General features: G+C 42.7%; 1 protein-coding gene across 3 annotated transcripts in view; it reads right to left on the bottom strand.

The window, feature by feature from the left end:
- LOC144782042 (zinc finger MYM-type protein 1-like) overlaps nucleotides 1–22084 on the bottom strand; it is a 236421-nt gene that overhangs the window by 155553 nt on the left and 58784 nt on the right. The window contains exon 2 of one of the 3 annotated variants that reach the window (XM_078661172.1): nucleotides 21082–21294. The exons of the other annotated variants lie outside the window; for them this stretch is intronic. The gene's annotated coding sequence lies outside the window, so the exon portion shown is untranslated. The remainder of the gene's footprint in view (nucleotides 1–21081; nucleotides 21295–22084) is intronic. 3 annotated transcript variants of the gene reach the window in all.

Here is a 22084-nt window from a genome sequence, read left to right as displayed (position 1 = left end):
GGAATGGATACAATGGGTGAATTCAATCACAACGGACAAAGTATACTACTACTTTGATCAAGAACTAGAAGAATTAAAAAATCTAAAATACGAAAAGACGTATCCTCTGCCAATCGACATTCTGCCTCTACGACATTACGCCTGTGTAATCTATACAGACGGACAGGCTCAACCCTCCGTTTGGGGAGAACATGCATACAACCCCACATGTGAGATTACAAAAGAAGTGTGGCGCGGAGGTAAACTAAGACCTCTATTAACAAAATCACACTCAGTAGAAACTAATTCAGAACTACAAACTGAAATAATAGCATTAAAAATGGCGCTGGATAATGCGGATCGCGAATTCCCGACACTTATAGTGTCAGATTCATATTACTGCGTCAAAGCATATAACAAGGATTTGCAGACATGGATTCAGAACGGTTACAAAGATGACACAGATGCACCAATAAAGCAGAAATTGCTCTGGGAACAAATAGCTCTTTTACAAAAAGAACTACCAAAGACTCACGTGACACACTCACTGAGTCATCAGCGTGATGGCGTTCACGTTGTAGGGAATTCATTGGCTGAAACAGCCGCAGCGGCAGCCACTAAACTGGCTCCCGTAGATCGAAAAAAGCGTACATTAAAATACATTGACGGTGAAACAGTGCTGGCGGTGAAAACGTCATCAAAAGGCGACTGCTCAGCGTTACCGATCAACTATCCACTCAATTATACATACATAATCGATGCAAACTCCGTCCCTTTTGCTCGAATCCCTGGAGTGGGGGATAGAGTGATTCCAAACATGGACAGGAGAAACTTGTTAATCGCAGACGCACACATGGGCGAGGGTCTCAGACACCTCAAACTGAAAGATTCTCTGGAAGAATTACAATCACGGTACTGGTGGCCAGGCATGAGCCTGCATTACACCATGTTTGTAAAAAACTGCCCAAACTGCAACAGAGATCGCAGTGGGCAGAGAAACAGTTTAATACCTCGTCGTATCAAGGCAGATAATATGACCAATAAAAAGCAGGGCTTGCGATTAACATATACAGGCTAGTTTCCACTTATAATGTAGATCACCAGCACTCGGCTGACGTCCGGACTGTTATACAAAGATTTGCGAGTCTAAATGGCATATACGCTAAGAGCATGCTACGTTCGACCATTGTTTTCACTCAAGCCCACCAGCCTGGGGGGAAACATGGCCGAATGAGCACAGTCCAGCGGGAATCTTCTCACTTCCTTCCTGAGGGTACGGGATGGTGTAAAGAAAAAACCAAGGCAGAAAGCAATCTATAATGGAAAGGATATTAGGTTCGGGAGCTGGGTGGGTCAAACATCTAATAAGTGTCCAACGTAGTCTAAATAACTTGCCAAGAAATTCTCTGAAGGGATTCAGTCCGTACGAATTATTATTTGGAACTAGAATGATTATCTCTGACCTCGACAGTCAGACTTCAGTGGTTAAAGAAAAAAGCCTTGATGTCAAAGACCGTTTGGCTATTTTGCAGGACTTAAACAAAACAAGAAAAGACCTGAGCAACATACAGTTGAAACAACAGCCAACAACCACTGAAGAATAACCACCTGTCCCAGCAAGACCTGTCTGGATTCCAAAAGTCGGGGATCTAGTCAGGGAGAAGATCGCGGTAAAGAAGGAATTTGGGCCTTCTTACAGAAAAGCAGTTCCTGTCTTGTCTGTCAACGGGACAAGATCAGTTGTACTACCGCCACTTGCTGGTAAAAAGGAGAACCGAGTTGTATCCATCGACCTGGTAAAACCACAAACAGTAGGCCAAGTGGACTCCCAATAAGTAGCAGAACACCAAGGTTTGCTACCAGTACAGAGGTCCTAACAAAGAGGCTCATCACATTCGAAACGCCTACAGAAGAACAACAAGGACTATGCAACAATGCAATAGAATTCAGACCTCTGACAACCCAAATAAAAACATTTAGCAGAGACACACCAATCTATAATGAAGTACCAGGTGACAATTCAAGAAACAAAAATCCTGAAGCAATTGGAACAATTGACAGAACTGCATCCGGGTACTTCATCAACTTCGATGATTCCTCTGAAGGCTTCAGTGAATCAAAGACACAGCCATCATCAAAATCCTTTAAAGACAAAGCTAAGGAACTTTTGAACCAACTGAAAGAAACATGTCTGATTTCTCCATGGATTGAATTTTGGGTGGGTTTTGGTGCATTTATCCTCATACTTTGGCTCATCATGGTATTTACTTTGGGACGCTTCATTGAGGGAAAATATGCTAAAATGGACACAGCAAGTCAGAACATCAACTTGGTCCTCAAACCACACACATCTTCACACGTCGAAAGAGAACTTTCTTCAGCCAACTTCACAGCCAATCCGATACCTGGTGGGGTAGCCTGGGACAACACTGACTATGAAATTTATGGTCCGGTCGAGATCCTGAAATATCCACACCAAATCAAGATCTCCTTGAGTGACTTTACAAAACCAAACTCATTTGCTGATGAGTGGGACTTTGAAAGTATTAATAACATGATGTCTGACTTAGTAATGTCTGCTAAATTTACAAAACATGATTATTTGCAAGGTTCTACAAATTATGATAGTATGTATTGCTATAACCACTATGGTAACCATTTTTTACATAAATCTGCACAACCTAGAAATGTTTTAAATTATAATCAATGGGAACATTGTGCTACACCTCCAAAAGGGAGCTCAAGAACCTTTTACGACAAATATTCATATTTTTCAGGTTTTAACACAAGTAATGCTGAAACATTTTATTTTAAAATGTCAAACAAGACAGGGATGAAAACCATGATAACCAACACAAAATTGATATATTCAGATTCATTCTTCGAAAAAATGAATACTTTTGGATTTGATTATTGGGACAAAAATGTTGATTTGAAAAGTGTTTGGGGTACAAAAGATTGGCAAGTACAGGGTTTGGAAGCTTTGTTTAGAGCCTGCATGATCCCAGAACAAATGATATTTTTAAATGACACTGTTCAACAAACCACCTGTCTTGGCTTAGCCAAAATCAAAGATTTAAATAAATCGTCTATTCCAAAGCCAATAATGTTTAGCAATAACTCCGTAACAGATGAAGAGATAGACGTAAACCATATATTAAACCAAAACATAACACATCCTGATTGGAAACAATGGTTGATCTGGCCCACAGATACAAATAACTGTCAAGATAGATTCCTGAATAAAACACAGGGTTTCAAAACGACCAGGCCAGACCCTAGATATCCCCAAAGACATCACCCAGGGATAATAACATCCTACAGTGTGGGCAAATTATGCCTTCAGTGGCTACAAACTTCCACACTACCTGAAATTAAGCAACACCTATCTTTACTTACTGATGGTGCTGACTTGCGTGATTTCATACAGGGACCACGCAAACAGCGTCAAAAGCGTTTCATAGCAGCCTCTGTATATGCAGCATACAATGAGGCCTGGAAGGTTACTCAAATTGAGACAGCAGAGAGAATACGGGAAATTGACCGTATTAATTTGGAAAAATCACTTTCTGTAGTGGACAATGGGTTAATGACTCTGTCCTCCAGAATTTTTTCTTTGGACAGCATTGTGTCTTCAGCAATCGATATATTATCGCAAGACTTACTGTTATTACAACATGGTCAGTCACAATTGCGTTCTATTGTACAGCTTGGCTGGACGTTACAAAATCTGCGTTCAGGCTATGTGCCTTGGCGTTTAATCAACACAACGTCACTATTCCAAATGTTTAACCTTACTGATAGACAAATCGGTATGGCGCAAAAGGGTGCTGATTATACAATCTTGAGCATTGAAAAACTAGAAAGATTACCAATGACAATGTCAGAACGACCTGTCAGTGAATGGATAATCCACGGAATCATAAATATTCCAATCTCAACCTTCAGGTTTCAATACTGCCAAAAATATATACAGGCTGGCATGTACGAGAAATTGGGAAAGGGGTACCTTAAAACAACTTGGAACCTGCCCTATTCACATGCATGTGTCAGTAATAAAGGACAGAAAGTGTTTCTTAGTGGCAACAATTGTGCTATGTCACTAAGCGGCACGCTTCTGTGTAACGGAATTAGTTTGCATGGAGCCTGTGAAGGGAATTCATACAACCTTTCATGTCACCAGCAAGGCGCACCTGCAACTGAAATAGAACCATTCTTTCAAAGACTCTATAATGGGAGTTACATTCTTATTGTAGACCGCAAATGTTGTAGTCTTATGCCCGGGACTCCTTATCTAGTCACTACGACGGCGAAGGTCAAGTGCTGTGGACGTTCTTTGTTCCCCAGCTCCTTTCCAGACAGGGAGGCAAGGGCATGGCCCAGCTTGAAAATTACTTCTATTCGAATAGATACTTTAAGCAGAATGAAAACAGTGCTTCTTCAGACGCCTACAAGGCTCACGTCATCAAAAGAAACGTATGATCTACAAGTCGCAAGGACGACTGCAGAGATACATACATTATTATCGACTAATTCCCCCGTACATTTCGCGGAAATCCTGAGCGAAATCTTAAATATTTCTGATACCACTGGGGTCTCAAAAGTATTTAAGACAGTATTTTCGATGGCATTAACACCGTTCAAAGCCATACTGGGTATTTTTCCAGATTTCGTCCATTCGATTTTTGGCGGACTTCCCCTGATCCTGGGACTAATTGCAGGAATCCTATTTTTAGTCCTTATTTTTCGTTATGGCAACCCATGTCACAGATCAAACTCTCGCGACAATGGAAGATACAATCCTAGCCATTGGATACCGGGACCGGATATCAAAAATCCTGGGACTCTCCCGGCTTAGAGACCTGAACATGACTTGGTTTCTATCATTTCGACCAATGTGGCAAAGATGTGTTTTACCTGTATTGAGATGTCTGCTATGCGGAGAAGAATGCGTGTTAGACACCTGTCTGACGCTACAATCAGATGCGCCAGTGGATGCAGATACATTGTTGGTTCCTACCAAGGTTCACGCTTTGTGCTGCCCTCAAAGGCTGCCAATCCTGATGACGGCATTCGTGGAATCTTCACCACTACGATTGAAGAGTAGTGAAGTTCGAGATGAAAGCAGCATTGATCAGGTACGACCTTCTGTCAGCAATGCGAATCAGAATGTCAATGGAGACAATCATGCGCACGAATGCATGGTTACACCTATTTCCGACTTAGTGGAACTTTCCCATGAAGCTGTTGACAGTTTTTTCGAAAGCCTTAATGATATGATGTTCTCTCCAGAACAGAAATAGAGACTTTTGAGCAAGCTCGCACACGGCGTTCCCTGAATTCGGCCTTCAACTTTAAAAATAAAGTCACATGAACAATTTTTCCCACCAGTTCACGGACAACAATTTTTTAGCAGCCCCAAATTATTTTTTACAAAATTTTCGGGACACTTATCTTTTGCTTAAAGTAAGAAACTATTCCTAGAGAACTAAGATTTCTATTTTTAGATACTTTATAAAATTTAGTTGCCCGCTGGGATGTTCACGAATATTTTATTATGTGATGAAATGGTCTCGCACTTCCTTTCTGTATAGCTATGTTAAGAGCCATTTCATGTGTATTTCTCATATACCAAATAAGCAATAATGCATACCAATGCGTGTTCACTTTAGCGTTTAATTCATAGCTTAAGTGCATACAATATATATGACTGCAATTTTTCAGTATATTTGAAAATTTCAAAATGCATTAATGTATTTTGGAGTGGTAAGGTATACACTATACTCTATAGTATGTTGTACTATGTTATACTATGCATAGATTAGTAAATATGACCATAGTTAGCGTGGAGTGGGTGTCATGTATTCCTATAGGTTCTGAATCGATCCCCCTATTCCTGACCCTATTCTGGTTAAACTAACTATCAAGTTAACCAACAGTCAGCCCATGAGGCAGAAATTCCCCATGATGCAGATACCGTTATCTGACGCAGTCACACTACGGCACAGGAACGTGTTATCTGATTAGGTCATAACGCTTGAGATCTAATTAGACAAGCGACATTCCTCCAGCCCCTGATAAGGCATACGACGTTCTCATAACAAATCAAACCTATGACAACCTGGAAAATCCGTGCGGCCATTGTTTTGATTTCACAGAGAACTTCAGTAAAAGAATGTGCTAACGAGCAAGTCGTATGACATCTTTATTGACGTATCTATGTCCATCCTTACGTCAATCTCGGCACCTTTAAGGTATAAATATTGCCGATCTTGCCATATGCAAACACACGCGTGGTGACGAGACGGAGCAGCCATACTTGCCGAAGCCGAGAGCAGAAGCAGACCCAGCTGGCAGCAGCCCCGCCTTCCTGACGCGCTGAGAGACGCGCTGCTATCTCAAGCCGAGGGACCCAGCACCGGCGCTTCTGGGCAGCCCTCGCAGGCAGCCTGGAATATCGAGAGCAGAGAAAGAGATACCATTCCTCATTCATCCTAAATTCCAGGTACAGAACTGAATAACCCCTCACAGAGAATTCTTTAGTTATTCACTTGGCAAAAACAAACTTAACTTAAACTGTAACTTTCTATTCCCGCCCACGCATTAGACTTAGGTCAGGTACACGGGGTAGGCGTATTTAGACAATTTGAAAAAGAAATATAGCAAACAATTTATAAGAAAATGCCAAAACCTCTCATGCACATACTAGTGTGTATAGCTACGACATTCACACATTCTTATGTATCTATAATCACAAAGAGATGTATATTTTTTGATTTTTAAGGATTTTTTATTTTTATTTTATAACAATAGTTGTCTGAGTATTTTTTGGTGTCCTATATAGGCTCTTTGGATAGATATTTACAGTATAAAAATTCGTATTTCATTTGATCAAGATATACACAATTTACACAAAAACTTGAAAAATATATAAACACATATCACAAAAACCAACAAAGGACAAATCGGTCAGTAGTCTATTGTAGTGGGCAAAAGCGGTAAGTATTGGCACTACGCGCGTTTCGGCATTCTGCCTTCCTCAGGTGACCGTCATTCACGTGTATATTGTACAGGACAACAAAGACTATAAAAAAATACAAAAACATATATATAATTATATTGAGAAATTTAAAACAAAGTCGTAGCACATTGATATTTACAATTTTTGGTTTGAGAGGATATAGGTCATTGTTTACATACAAACAAATACAATATATACATACAGTAGCTCATGACATGATTGGAATTAGCTCTTACTTGTGTTCCAATAGAATGAATTTTTGTTATAAATTTATACATCTCAATCCAGTTACATCTGGTATATATGTGTACCATCAATTCTAGGGGACCATATTACTGTCACACGATTTTGTTATCCCAAAAGACAGCATCAGGCCATTGTTGTCTATACTAAACAGATATATTGTTCCTAAATCCGAGTTTAGGTTTGTAGATTGGAAGGCCCTCCCACATCGGTCCATCATGGTATTAGCATACATATAATCTGTTTTAATTTGAGTCAAGACTCACCCATTATAATAATTATCTCAGCTTTCCATGCAGTTCACACCATACAGTTGTGTAATAATTATTTGGACATGATTAATCATGGAATTATCTGGTATATGACACACAGGCAGATCTGTCCCTTCTAATAGGAGACACCCTGATATATCTTTGACTTCAAATAACCAAATTGTATTTAAATAGACGACACATTTCATATCCGACCATTGTGTAGGGCAATGCTAGAAGATATATTTCCCTAATTTTTAGCTGGATTAGCTATCTTTATCATAATCGAACAAGGATTTATTTATTTGGTCATGTCTACTTATATTGACTTATTATCGATAGATTTCTATAATGGGTAGCATGAGTTTCAGTAATAGGATCTTCTAGGATCATTTAGGGGAGATCACAAACCTTATATTAAGTAGTACGGTATCGCTATGTGGATAGTGGAGGTATTCATTTGGAGATCCTCACAGAGAAATGCGTCTAAATAAAGAATAAGTGTAGCCATTAGTTACTGTTGGGTACAGACATGCGAATAAAAATGAAATCTACATATATATTTACCGTTTTAGACGAAGATTATACTGGGGATATAGGATTATAGGACCCAGTCTGTGGTCCAGATGCTTATTCCAATGTACTATGTTTCCACTTTTCCTGTATTCTTTTCCTGAAGACCTATGTTCAAAGGACCCCGAGTTGGATCATGGTCTATATCATTGGGGAAATAGGAATTCACATATATAATAGTTGTTTAACCACAGAAACCATATATGTATCCAGGTGTCTAACGTGTAGATAGGAAACAATACCTTATATTAGATGTATTGGAAGTCTTGAAAACGTCATAGTTGGGAGACCGGCAAATCTAGTTTGTTGTCTTTTCTATTGCTGTTGGAAATAGGAGCAGATATATCTATGTATCACCTTCAAGTTTCAGAAACCGGTATATGGTACAAAGATATGGCTTAAAGGGAAGTCTACTTGAGGTATTACCTTCGTTGAAGATAGAATACAGGATAGTTTCGCCGTATTTTAGTTAGAGGATGACGTGCATCATATGGTTAAAATGGATGTCCCGTGCTAAAAAGGAAAGGGGGATATATAACAGAGGCTTAGACGTTAACTGTACGTGGGCCGACGAGCGTCTGACAGGGCACATTGATAGTACTGGTGAGGGCGATAGCTACAATTTGCTTACCTTCGAGTTACCGGGTAGTATACTCTGGCCAGATCTCCCCTCGACGTGCCGGTGGTTCAAGAACATAGGGGTTTCTGAGCCAGCGGTATATATTGGCAGTCCGGCCCGCCTAAAGAGAGGTGAGATTGATTGCACCTGGCGCCGGTAGTATCTGGCGCATGTTTAATGACGCAGTCATAGTGGGACTCATTATCATCAAGGTAAACAACGGACAATAGCAAATCAGTCTAAAAGCGTGTTTGAGTTTCGCTACATATTGCAACCGCCTATTTGTTCAGATTGTTTACAATAGTGCACATTCAGAGGTGTAGCTGTGTATCAACCTGATGTTATAGAAATGTGAATAATAATGAAAAATAATAACAAAATGGATAGAAAAAAATATATAAAACCCAGACTTTCATTAATTTGTCTGAATCTTTATTTTATTCAAGACTACTAATAATAGTAGAGAACGGACTGTCATTAATTTGTCTGAATCTATATTTTGTTCAAGACAATTAATAGAAACGGACTCATGTATAGATATTAGTGGGGAAAAAATTAAAACTGGATTTAGCGCGGCATTCCATATTGATGTAAGGCGGTTCAATGAAATCTTGAGCACTTAAATGGTACCAATTGCCAAAGTGCCTAGACATATAAATAAATAACACCACTACTATTATTAGTAGTCTTGAATAAAATAAAGATTCAGACAAATTAATGAAAGTCTGGGTTTTATATATTTTTTTCTATCCATTTTGTTATTATTTTTCATTATTATTCACATTTCTATAACATCAGGTTGATACACAGCTACACCTCTGAATGTGCACTATTGTAAACAATCTGAACAAATAGGCGGTTGCAATATGTAGCGAAACTCAAACACGCTTTTAGACTGATTTGCTATTGTCCGTTGTTTACCTTGATGATAATGAGTCCCACTATGACTGCGTCATTAAACATGCGCCAGATACTACCGGCGCCAGGTGCAATCAATCTCACCTCTCTTTAGGCGGGCCGGACTGCCAATATATACCGCTGGCTCAGAAACCCCTATGTTCTTGAACCACCGGCACGTCGAGGGGAGATCTGGCCAGAGTATACTACCCGGTAACTCGAAGGTAAGCAAATTGTAGCTATCGCCCTCACCAGTACTATCAATGTGCCCTGTCAAACGCTCGTCGGCCCACGTACAGTTAACGTCTAAGCCTCTGTTATATATCCCCCTTTCCTTTTTAGCACGGGACATCCATTTTAACCATATGATGCACGTCATCCTCTAACTAAAATACGGCGAAACTATCCTGTATTCTATCTTCAACGAAGGTAATACCTCAAGTAGACTTCCCTTTAAGCCATATCTTTGTACCATATACCGGTTTCTGAAACTTGAAGGTGATACATAGATATATCTGCTCCTATTTCCAACAGCAATAGAAAAGACAACAAACTAGATTTGCCGGTCTCCCAACTATGACGTTTTCAAGACTTCCAATACATCTAATATAAGGTATTGTTTCCTATCTACACGTTAGACACCTGGATACATATATGGTTTCTGTGGTTAAACAACTATTATATATGTGAATTCCTATTTCCCCAATGATATAGACCATGATCCAACTCGGGGTCCTTTGAACATAGGTCTTCAGGAAAAGAATACAGGAAAAGTGGAAACATAGTACATTGGAATAAGCATCTGGACCACAGACTGGGTCCTATAATCCTATATCCCCAGTATAATCTTCGTCTAAAACGGTAAATATATATGTAGATTTCATTTTTATTCGCATGTCTGTACCCAACAGTAACTAATGGCTACACTTATTCTTTATTTAGACGCATTTCTCTGTGAGGATCTCCAAATGAATACCTCCACTATCCACATAGCGATACCGTACTACTTAATATAAGGTTTGTGATCTCCCCTAAATGATCCTAGAAGATCCTATTACTGAAACTCATGCTACCCATTATAGAAATCTATCGATAATAAGTCAATATAAGTAGACATGACCAAATAAATAAATCCTTGTTCGATTATGATAAAGATAGCTAATCCAGCTAAAAATTAGGGAAATATATCTTCTAGCATTGCCCTACACAATGGTCGGATATGAAATGTGTCGTCTATTTAAATACAATTTGGTTATTTGAAGTCAAAGATATATCAGGGTGTCTCCTATTAGAAGGGACAGATCTGCCTGTGTGTCATATACCAGATAATTCCATGATTAATCATGTCCAAATAATTATTACACAACTGTATGGTGTGAACTGCATGGAAAGCTGAGATAATTATTATAATGGGTGAGTCTTGACTCAAATTAAAACATATTATATGTATGCTAATACCATGATGGACCGATGTGGGAGGGCCTTCCAATCTACAAACCTAAACTCTGATTTAGGAACAATATATCTGTTTAGTATAGACAACAATGGCCTGATGCTGTCTTTTGGGATAACAAAATCGTGTGACAGTAATATGGTCCCCTAGAATTGATGGTACACATATATACCAGATGTAACTGGATTGAGATGTATAAATTTATAACAAAAATTCATTCTATTGGAACACAAGTAAGAGCTAATTCCAATCATGTCATGAGCTACTGTATGTATATATTGTATTTGTTTGTATGTAAACAATGACCTATATCCTCTCAAACCAAAAATTGTAAATATCAATGTGCTACGACTTTGTTTTAAATTTCTCAATATAATTATATATATGTTTTTGTATATTTTTTTATAGTCTTTGTTGTCCTGTACAATATACACGTGAATGACGGTCACCTGAGGAAGGCAGAATGCCGAAACGCGCGTAGTGCCAATACTTACCGCTTTTGCCCACTACAATAGACTACTGACCGATTTGTCCTTTGTGGGTTTTTGTGATATGTGTTTATATATTTTTCAAGTTTTTGTGTAAATTGTGTATATCTTGATCAAATGAAATACGAATTTTTATACTGTAAATATCTATCCAAAGAGCCTATATAGGACACCAAAAAATACTCAGACAACTATTGTTATAAAATAAAAATAAAAAATCCTTAAAAATCAAAAAATATACATCTCTTTGTGATTATAGATACATAAGAATGTGTGAATGTCGTAGCTATACACACTAGTATGTGCATGAGAGGTTTTGGCATTTTCTTATAAATTGTTTGCTATATTTCTTTTTCAAATTGTTTTTGCCCTACCTATAGCAAATCTATTTTCGCGTAGGGGTCCCCTGTTTTTCAAAATATGTAGGCGTATTTAGAAACACCAGTTGAGTACGTTTAGTCAAATGTATATGTGTATGTAAATATATTTTAATCATTTTAAACATCATATGGCTCAGAAACCATATCAATGTTTTTACAGTATTATTTTATACTATTGCTTTTAATGTATGCACTTTACTTAACTATAAGTATTGCAATAATATCGATCCATTTCTCTTGTACGAGAAAAGAGACTGATCAATAAATAACACCTTTTTATTGAACACGCCCGTCTCTTCCTTTTCTCTACAATCTGATGAGACTAAGAATGCACGTACTGACTGAGTAAAATAATTGCCTTGTGCTCACACGACTCTTGAGATTGACTCTTGATTAGGGGAGAGCAAAGTTGTCATGTTCTATGGTTGTCAGAAACTAAATCCCTTCTTGTCTAATCAGGGGAGTTAATTCTTTCCTGAACATTCGAGAAAGTTTCTAGCGAACTCTGAGCTACGCTGGCAAACCCAAAACTTAAGTCTAGTATCGACAGTAGTAGACCTAGTTAACGTCTGGCCTAGGCCTTTATTGCTGTAGGTATTATTCCAATGCGCAGAGCCTATTGGGAAGATAGGAACTACACTACATGTCAACTGAACAGGCCCTGGATTATGAAAAGATGGACCAGGTGCATTCCAAGAGAAGGAGCAGGAGGGGTAAGGCTGTTTCTTCCCACCAGGCTCACAAAGAGGATCAGTCTCCTCAGGGAGATGTCCCAGTCCCTGTGAAGGAACTGTCCCAGATGAACTGGACCCTGATCAGGTTGAGTTCTTGAGGACAGGGGGCCCTTCCAGGGCATATCTGAGTCAGGAGCAACACACCTGCCCCTCTCTTGAACTTCTCAGACAGCAAGCTGCTGCTGAGGCTGCTGGGAGTATCAGTGGGTCCCATTAGATCTATTGGGATGAGGGACTCCTTTACTCAGAGGGTAGAGACCCCAAGCCTGGTGCCACCAGGAAGTTGGTCATACCTCTGAGGTTTAGGGGCTTCCTACTCCCCCTGGCACATAATATTCAGTTGGCAGGTCACCTAGGCCAAAGTAAGACTTGGGGCAGGTTTGTCCCCCATGTTCAATGGCCTCACATGTCAGTGGACACTAAGGAGTTTTGTCACTCATGTGCCACCTATAAAGCCAGTGGTAAGTCAGGTGGTACCACAAAGGCCCCCCTAATATCACTACCTGTGGTGGGGGTTCCCTTTGAGAGGGTTGGGATTGACATAATTGGTCCCATGAACCCTCCAACTGCATCTGGGCACAGTTATATCCTAGTGGTGGTGGACCATGCCACAAGGTTCCCAGAGGCTATACCCTTTAGAACCACCACAGCTCCTGTGGTGGCCGGGGCCCTCCTGGGAGTTTTTTCCAAGGTGGGTTTCCCTGAAGGAGGTCTTAACTGACAGAGGTGCAAACTTCACCCAAAAGGGCATGATCATTAACCCTGGGCGAAGGACTTCGCTTCGCCCACGAAGTGGGCGTAGTGTTGCCTACTTCGTCCTATGCAAAGTAGGCGAAGCAGGCAACACTACGGCCACTCTGTGGGCGTAGCGAAGTTGCCCGCCACCCGCCTCCCTCCAGCCCTCCCTAAATACTTAAATTAACTTTGAAAAATGAATAAAAACACTTACTTTGTCCGCTGCGTCCCCGGGGCTCCCTCTTGTAATCGCGCCGCCGTCTCGGATACTAATGCGCATGCGCGGCCGCCCGCCCATGCACATTTCTCACGAGAAATGCGCATGCGCGGGCGGCCGTGCATGCGCATTAGTTTCCGAGACGGCGGCGCGATTACTAAGCATGGGCGTAAAATCTGTTTCGCGGGCGATTTCGCGAATTATTGACGATTTCGCGATCCGCAAATGGCGCGAAATTACCCAATAATTCGCAAGCTACGAATTATTTTGCTTGGTCGCGCTTGAAAAATACAATATCGCGCGCGCGCCGTTGACTCTGAGCCTGCTGAGTTGTTTTTCTCCCGGTTTTGCGTGTGCTGCGCCATTTTTGATCTTGCTGCGTGATCGCGCGAGAGTTTTTTGAACGCAATTACGTCATCGCGGCTTGCCATATTGCACGGCGAGAGTTTGACAATGGAAGTATGTCATAAATGGCTGCGACGGCGCGCAGCTGACTTCCGGCGGGAGGTTTGAACAGCTCGCGTTCGCGAAATTGCAAAAATTGCAATTGTGCACAAGAAATCCACCGCAGGAAGCATAAACCTTGTGAAAATGATGATTTTGATCAGAACAACTCCTCAGATTGACATTTGGCTGCACTTTTTGGTGCAGGAGTCAATTTTTTGGGGTGGGGTGGGAGGAAGGAAGTGCCCCAGAGTCTCCAACTTCCGGTTCCTGTCCAGCAGGCTCCTCCCAGTGCTTTGTCCATGTACTGGTCACTCTTCATTTGGCTGTGGAGGTGGGAGGATTACTTTTTCTTGCTGCTGGTGGATTTTTGTATTTGAGGATTTTTTGGACTTTGGCGTTTGGATCACTTTTGGACTTGAGATTTTACAAGTAAGTTGGTGTTGTTTGTTTGGGGCATTGCAGTTGAGGCAACTCCAGTTCTAAAACTTTTTTCACAACTTTAACAAAATATATATTGTGGTGGGTAGCTAGCCGCAGTATCCAGTAGGCCCAGGGTTAGTCATGGGTGCATGATACAACTGTTTCTCCGATTTTTTTTAACTTAATTCTCATTTATGTCATGGAATTTTAGCTCATATGTTGTTGTTTTTTTAATTTTTGGGGTGCCTTTAAAGCCTCACTAGCCAGTAGGCCCAGGGGTAGTGAGTGGTGCATGGGCCTAGTCTTTCTATGGGGTGTCTTGAATTTAAACATCATTGAGGGCCTGGATGGCATGGGATTGTGGTGATTTGTATGTGTTTTTCGATTTTTAAGGGGGTGTTGTGGGGGACTGGCCATGTGGGTGGGGGCCATGTGGGTGGGGGCCATTTTGATGGCTTGTACAGGCAGGCCCTGGCCATGTTCTGGGGGGCAAGGGGCCATTTTGAAGGCAGGCAGTGTTCTCAGGCCTGCACCCATTTTGCCTAGCTTTCATCCATTATGCCCAGGGGTAGTGAGTGATGCATGGGCCTAGTCTTTCTGTGGGGTGTCTGGAATTTAAACATCATTGAGGGCATGGATGGCATGGGATTGTGGTGATTTTTATGTGTTTGTCGATTTTTGGGGGTGTTGTTGGGGACTGGGCATGTGGGTGGGGGCCATTTTGAGTGCTGCTACAGGCAGGGCCTGGCCATGTGCTGGGGGGCAAGGGGCCATTTTGAAGGCAGGCAGTGTTCTCAGGCCTGCACCCATTTTGCCTAGCTTTCATCCATTATGCCCATGGGTACTCAGTGGTGCATGGGCCTAGTCTTTCTGTGGGGTGTCTTGAATTTAAACATCATTGAGGGCATGGATGGCATGGGATTGTGGTGATTTTTATGTGTTTTTCGACTTTTTGGGGTGTATAACTGATGTTCCTCTGTCTTCCATTGCTTTTAGGTGCACAAGAGAACCACCAGTGCCAGGAAGAATTCCTGCAGCGGTGTGTGCAGCACAACGTCACACGACGTCACGTGTGGCCACAGACAAGACAAATCTGCAACTCGTGCAACTGCGGCCTGCTGTTCTGACATCTGAAGAAGATGGGCCCAAAGAAAGGTGGCCGTAGCGCCTCAGCGAAGAAAGTTGCCAGTGCCACTGCCAGTAAGAAGGAGCAGAAGAAGCAAGTGGCACCACCTACCAAGGAGACGGGTGTGCCCACCGACACCTTTCTATGGAGAAAAAAAACTACGCCTGCAGCAGCAGCGGTGTCCGCTGGTGACCAAGCTGGAAGCAGCACCTCCGCTTCATTGGGGTCAGTGCCACCACGCCAAGTTAGGTCCAAGACCATGAGTGCTGCTGCGGCAGCCACTTTGGTTGTTCAATCACCATCGACCAGTGATGTTGACTCATCACAAGAAAGTACCATCCAATCAACGCTGGGTGTAACTCAGCTGGCGAGTGTTCAACAACCACAGCCGCAACGACAACCACAAGTGCAACTAGTACAAGCGCAAGTACATGGGCAAGGAGAGGCGCAAGTACATGGGCAAGGAGAGGGGCAAGTACATGGGCAAGGAGAGGCGCAAGTACATGCACAAGGAGAGGCGCAAGTAGAGGTGCATGGAGAGGTGCCACTAGAGGTTCATGGAGCGGCACTACTGCCTACAACGCTTGTTCCTCCAGAAGTAGGGGCACATCAAGAAATTGATATTCAAGTGGAAGAATCATCCGAGGAAGCCACTCCTCCTGAGGATGATCCATTGTCTTCCAGATCCCCAGCAAGAAAAAGGTTAAGGAGGGCTGCTACTACTGCAAGTTCTTCTTCAAGCCCCCTTCATTCTGATGACCTTGATCTTGATTGGAACCCACCAATGCAGTCTGACAGTGAGGCACGCCATGAGCCGACGAAGGTAGCTAAGCCTAAAAGGAAGGTTCCTGCAAGGCTTCGACTTATGGTTGCTGACGATGAACAAGAAGTGGTGCCTTCTGCTGCTGATGAACAGTCTGACGATGACCCAGTCATCACAGACGTCACTCCAGCCACAGTGGGCATGCAGCAGACAAACATTTTAACCATATCCCGAATGGCTGCTGAGTGGGAGGTGGTCGGCGTGGCACTGGTACCACCACCAACGCAGTTAACTACAACACCAACACGACCTCCAGCTTCCATATTTTCTCGTCAGAAGGGCCGGCAGGGACCTCCATCCAGCTCGACCTCCATTACCTCAAGTAGTGGTGCTGTAAGTGAACATCAGAAACAAATTCAGCCACGCCCATCCTCCACTTCATCTGGCATTGAAAGTCAAAGTAGCGCCTCCACCACCAGCAGACATCTCCAGTCCCCAGTTTGGGACTTCTTTACTGTTAGCAGAAAGGCGGAAAACATGGTAGTTTGTTCGATTTGTAAAGTATCAGTTAGTCGGGGTAAGCTTGGTACCAACTATGGTACCGGAGGCCAGAGAGGTCATCTCAAACAACACCACCCTATCCAGTGGTATAAGCACCTAAGTGACATCAAGGAAGCCAAAACCAAAACAAATCCAAATGTATCCCTTGATATTGAATCTGATGATGACAAGAGGCTGATCGTGCAGGGGGGAAGTGAAGAAGCGACAGACATTTTTTCTGGTACACCCAGTACCCCTGGCAGCAGCACTGCAGTGGTAGCGCCCACACCCTCTACCCCTGCAACATGTATGAGGCACACTAAGAGTCTGGGACAGACACCAATGCAAAAAACTAAATCAATGAGCCTAACTGGTTTGAAGTCTGCATCATCATCATCATCATCATCACGTAAACGGTCCAGCGCACCATTAGCAGCATGTTTTGGTCGGACGCGCCATTTGAATGCAACCACCCAACGGTGCGTCTGTATAACGCAAAGCTGGCTAAAATGCTAGCGCTGGACCTTCTCCCTTTCTCTTTCGTGGAAGGGGTGGGTTTTCGTGAATTGGTGGCAACAGTCTGCCCTAAATGGAAGGTTCCTAGCCGGTCCTATTTTGCAAGGGTTGCTGTTCCATCACTGCATCAAGATGTGCTGGAGGTGATTGGCGCAGATATTCTGAAGAGTGCTGTTCACACTATCCACATGACAACAGACATGTGGACCAGTTGCCAAGCCCTTGATTACATGTGCATCACTGCACACTGGGTCTCTTTTGCAGGGGTCGAAAAACAGTTAAAACACAAAGATGTTGACACGGAGGAAGTTTTTCAAGCTACTCGCAAACATGCAACAGTAGGCATGTTTGCCATGGAGAAATCTCACACTGCACCTAACCTTTTGGAGGAGTTTAACAGGAAGGTCAATGAATGGCTGCATTCAAGAAACCGCACAGTTGGGTATGTTTCCACGGATAATGGCAGTAATATAGTTAAGGCCATGGACAACGGTGGCTATTTCAGAGTGCCGTGTTTGGCGCACAGTATTAACATCGTGGTGCAAGCCTTCTTGAAAACAGAAGAGCCAGTCGTCAAAGTACTGACTATCTGCCGAAAAATCTGCACACATTTCAACCATTCTTTTAAGGCCCGGAAGCAGCTGAGGAGCCTTCAATATGAACGTAAACTGCCAGTCAAAGGACTAATCCAGGAGGTGGCAACACGTTGGAACTCAACCTTTTACATGCTTGAGCGTCTGTCTGAGCAGTGGGAGGTAATACATGAGTTTGTCTTTAAACTGGGTTTTAGTCACAAAGACTTGATGCTAGAGTTGGTGGAATGGAAGCTACTTGCAAGCCTGACAGACATGCTTCATCCTTTTGAGCTCTTCACGCGTGAAGTCAGCAGGGAGGACTGTTCTTTGAGCAAAGCTATCTCATTGTTGCGCATGCTAGAGCACCAACTGAAGGAGGTGTCTTCAACGTTCCAAGATGATGGTAAAAAGCGAGAAGCATATGGTTTGGCGGAGAAGTTATTATGGAGCCTACTTGACAATGAAAGGCTTAAAAAGATACATACAGAACGACATTACATTTGTACCACTATTCTTGATCCACGGTACAAAGAGGCACTGCCCACCAATACTTTCATTCCTTTTTCTGAAGCAGATGTTTAAAGTACAAACATTGGCTAGCTGTGTCAGCCACTCGGTTTGAAAAAGACCGGCAGAACCTCCAAGGAGGCAGCACAAGTACAACTGAATCAGTAGGCCATCCGGCGTCAAGTTCCACTTCTCAATCCGTGGCCGAAGGGAGTCACTTTCCCTCACAGCCGTTAACGACACCAGCAACCATATCATCATCCTCACCTGCACCAGGCCGCAAACAAATATTGTCGGAAGGGGATTGGCTAACTCAGCAAGGGTTAGCTCGGTCCACTGATGAAAAGGTCGCAGATGGTACGCAAAGTAGATCAATCCTGGAGAACCTTGAGTCGGTGGTGCAGGCCTATCTGGATGACCCAACAGAGGTCTGGCATAATGAGAACCCATTGGGATATTGGTATACGAAAAGCTCAAAATGGCGACTGATCACCAACCTGGCTCTAAATTATTTGTCTTGCCCACTCGCAAGTGTGTCTTCTGAACGTGTTTTTAGTGCTGCTGGTGCCATTGTTACTTCAAAAAGGACCCGCCTTTTGCCCAAAAATGTGTAGAGGTTAACAATAATCAAGATGAATCAGCACTTCATACCACCCAATTACAAAATACGTGAATGCACGCAGGAAGAAGAGGACACCGACTTAGGTGACGACGACGGAAGTTCTTCTCGGTCACCAGATCTACTCCCGTCTCAATTCATAGACTTGGAGGACGAGCTCTGCTTCCCTGACACCGAGGACTGAAAATGACTTCCTTTTTTTCCGTACTTATTCACTTTTATTCCTATGTGTCTTTCTTTGTTTTGCTACTTTTACCACAACAAAACTCTAATCACCTTATCACAATAAGTCCATCATCAGCACTGTCTTCATCTTATTTTCCTTATTGATTTGAAGGTGCCGCAGTCTGCATTCAGATGTTCACAAGTTCACAACTCAATCATGCTCCTCTATCTCCTCCTAGTCCAGACTCCCCCTATCCATTTCCCTCAAGGCAGATGGATGGATAATGGAGAAAAAACAAACTTTGTCTTCGTAGACGAGTACCCTCAAGTGGGACTGAAATAACTGACTGACTACATGCTTGCTGATTGTTGACAGACCTACTTCTGAAATTTACAGGAGAGGTTGCCCTCTGGGCCCTCACTTTCCGAAGAAGATGCGGACATAAATTAGAACAGGTAATGAATAATGAGAAGATGGCATGCAGTGGACAGCAATGGCTGTCTGTCTCTGTTCAAACCAATTGCTGTTTGTTTTTTGTGAACAGCGCAATTTGCCATGTTTTCAATATACCAGTATTGCAGGTTTTTGGGTTTATTTGGGGGTGTTCTAGATTTGCGGTGCTGGGTCGGGGGTCTGGGAGCACTGCTGGCACAGTCTAATGTTGATTGCATTTGTTTTTCAGGAAATCCATGGTGGAACAGGGGAGTTAGGGCCTAGCTGCACAGCGCATTTGGACTGAATTCCAGGTTGGACCCAAATTTGCTAAGTCTCACTTTTTAAGGTTTTGCTTTTTGGCTGTTTGGGGGTCTTCTACTTGGTTCCGCCTGGGTTGACGGGTCTGGGGGCATTGCTGGGAAGGTCTAATACCGGATAAAAGTGTTTTGGAGCAAATCGGATTTGAAAAGTGTTTGCGTTTTTGCTCACTTGCTTGTCTTTGGGGTACTGTTTGGGGGGTTCCTGGTGTTTGGGGGTGGGAGCACTGCTGGGTATGGATACTTTGGATTGCAAGAGGTTTGAAGCAAATCCATGGTGGGAAACGGGAGTTATGGCCTAGCTGCACAGCGCGTTTGGACAGAATTGAAAGAAGGCCGATTCTAAGTATGAGATTTTCCATTTTTACTTTTTGCCTGTTTGGGGGTGTTCTGCTTTTTTGCGGGTGGGTTGGCGGGTCTTGGGGCATTGCTTGGAAGGTCTAATACCGGATAAAAGTGGTTTGGAGACAATCCATGCTGAAAAGCGTTTTGGCACTTTTTTTTAACTTAGGGCTCGTTAGGGTGAGCACTGGCAGCAGTATTGCATGTGTTTGAGAGTGTTCTAGATTTTTGCAACGGGGTTCTGGGGTCTTAGAGCACTCGTGGGAATGTGTAATTTTGGTTGCAAGTGGTTTGAAGAAAATCCATGGTGGGAAAGGGGGAATTTGGCCTAGTTAAAGAAAGCGTTTGCCACTATTCTTAACTTAGGGCTCGTTAGGGTTAGCAGTATGGTATTACATGTGTTTGGGCGGGGGTTCTAGATTTTTACGACTGGGTGGGGTCTTGGAACACTTGTTGGAATGTCTAATTTTGATTGCAAGTGGTTTGAAGAAAATCCATGGTGGAAAAGGGGGGTTTTGGCCATACTTTCTGAGTGCGTTTTGGCACGATTTGAAATTAGGCCTCTGCGAGGTAGCAGCAGTATTCTGCACGTTTTTGGGAGGGTAATGTGGGGTGTTCTCGATTTTGGGGATTGTCATCTCTGAAAGTGACAGTATCATTTTTGCACTACACAGCGTGCCTTATATATTTTTTTCTCCGAGGTGTCTTTAACACTTACTGTTGTGTTTTTCCATCATCAATTACAGGCAGGCTTTTACCCTGTGCCATCGATGTACTACAATTAGCGATCCGCAAATCCGCATCAGGCAGGCAGTGGACAGTCAGTGTGTCTGGTCACCAAGATTGATCGACGGAGCATCCGATGGAATGAAGGAGTACCGCGAATAAGAGGAATGGCTGGATGCATCAACTTCACAAATTCACGGGACACCTACAAAAAACAGTAACAGTAACCAAAATTCTCCTTATCTTTTAAATGATATTCTTTTTTTTTTTTTAATAAAACAGTTGATTGCAGGTGGTCTAGCATACACAGCTGATCAGTGCCTACAACCCTGAGGCCGGCAGCGTTCAACAGTTGTAAGATATGAGAATAGTACACAGCCTAGATGCCGACATCCCGGGGGTTCGGTGGTGATTACATATCATGATACAGTGCTATAACCAAGTATCTGATCACGGTAAAAGCAAGCAGACTGTTTGGTATTTTTCCGTTTTTGCAAACAAAGGAACAAAAACATGAAAACTAAAAAGAAAGCAGAGTCAAACAATAGTCACATTCAGAGTTGCATATAGGAGACAGTGTCCAGTTCAAATAAAACACAAGTTAGCGCCGGTGCTGTCTTACAGGACTATTATGTGACATAGCTAGTTCTGCCATAGGAGAATCACAAAGTTCTCCCCTGTAAGCATTCCAATGCCCCCACTTTTTGTCCCAAACCTTAGGACAGCCACGCACCTTATATACTGTCTTTTCTGCGATCATGCATCTGTCCATCTCGGCCACCCAGCCCACCACCAGCGGCTTATCTTGGGAGCCCCATTTCATCGCAATGGAGCGTTTGGCTTGCAGGAATCCTAGTGCAGCCCACTGCAGTTCGTGATCATTAAGGTCATTCGCACCCCATATGTCAAGGATACATGGCTTGGGCAAGGAGGAGAGCCAATTACCCAATGAGGCACTCATTTTCCCAACAACGCTACCCCAAAACTGTTGCACA

The sequence above is a fragment of the Lissotriton helveticus genome, chromosome 9, assembly GCF_964261635.1.
Source record: "Lissotriton helveticus chromosome 9, aLisHel1.1, whole genome shotgun sequence".
Classification (NCBI taxonomy): Eukaryota; Metazoa; Chordata; class Amphibia; order Caudata; family Salamandridae; genus Lissotriton; species Lissotriton helveticus.
The sequence above is the reverse complement of the archived record's forward strand: the minus strand, read 5'-3'. Positions and strand labels throughout refer to the sequence as shown.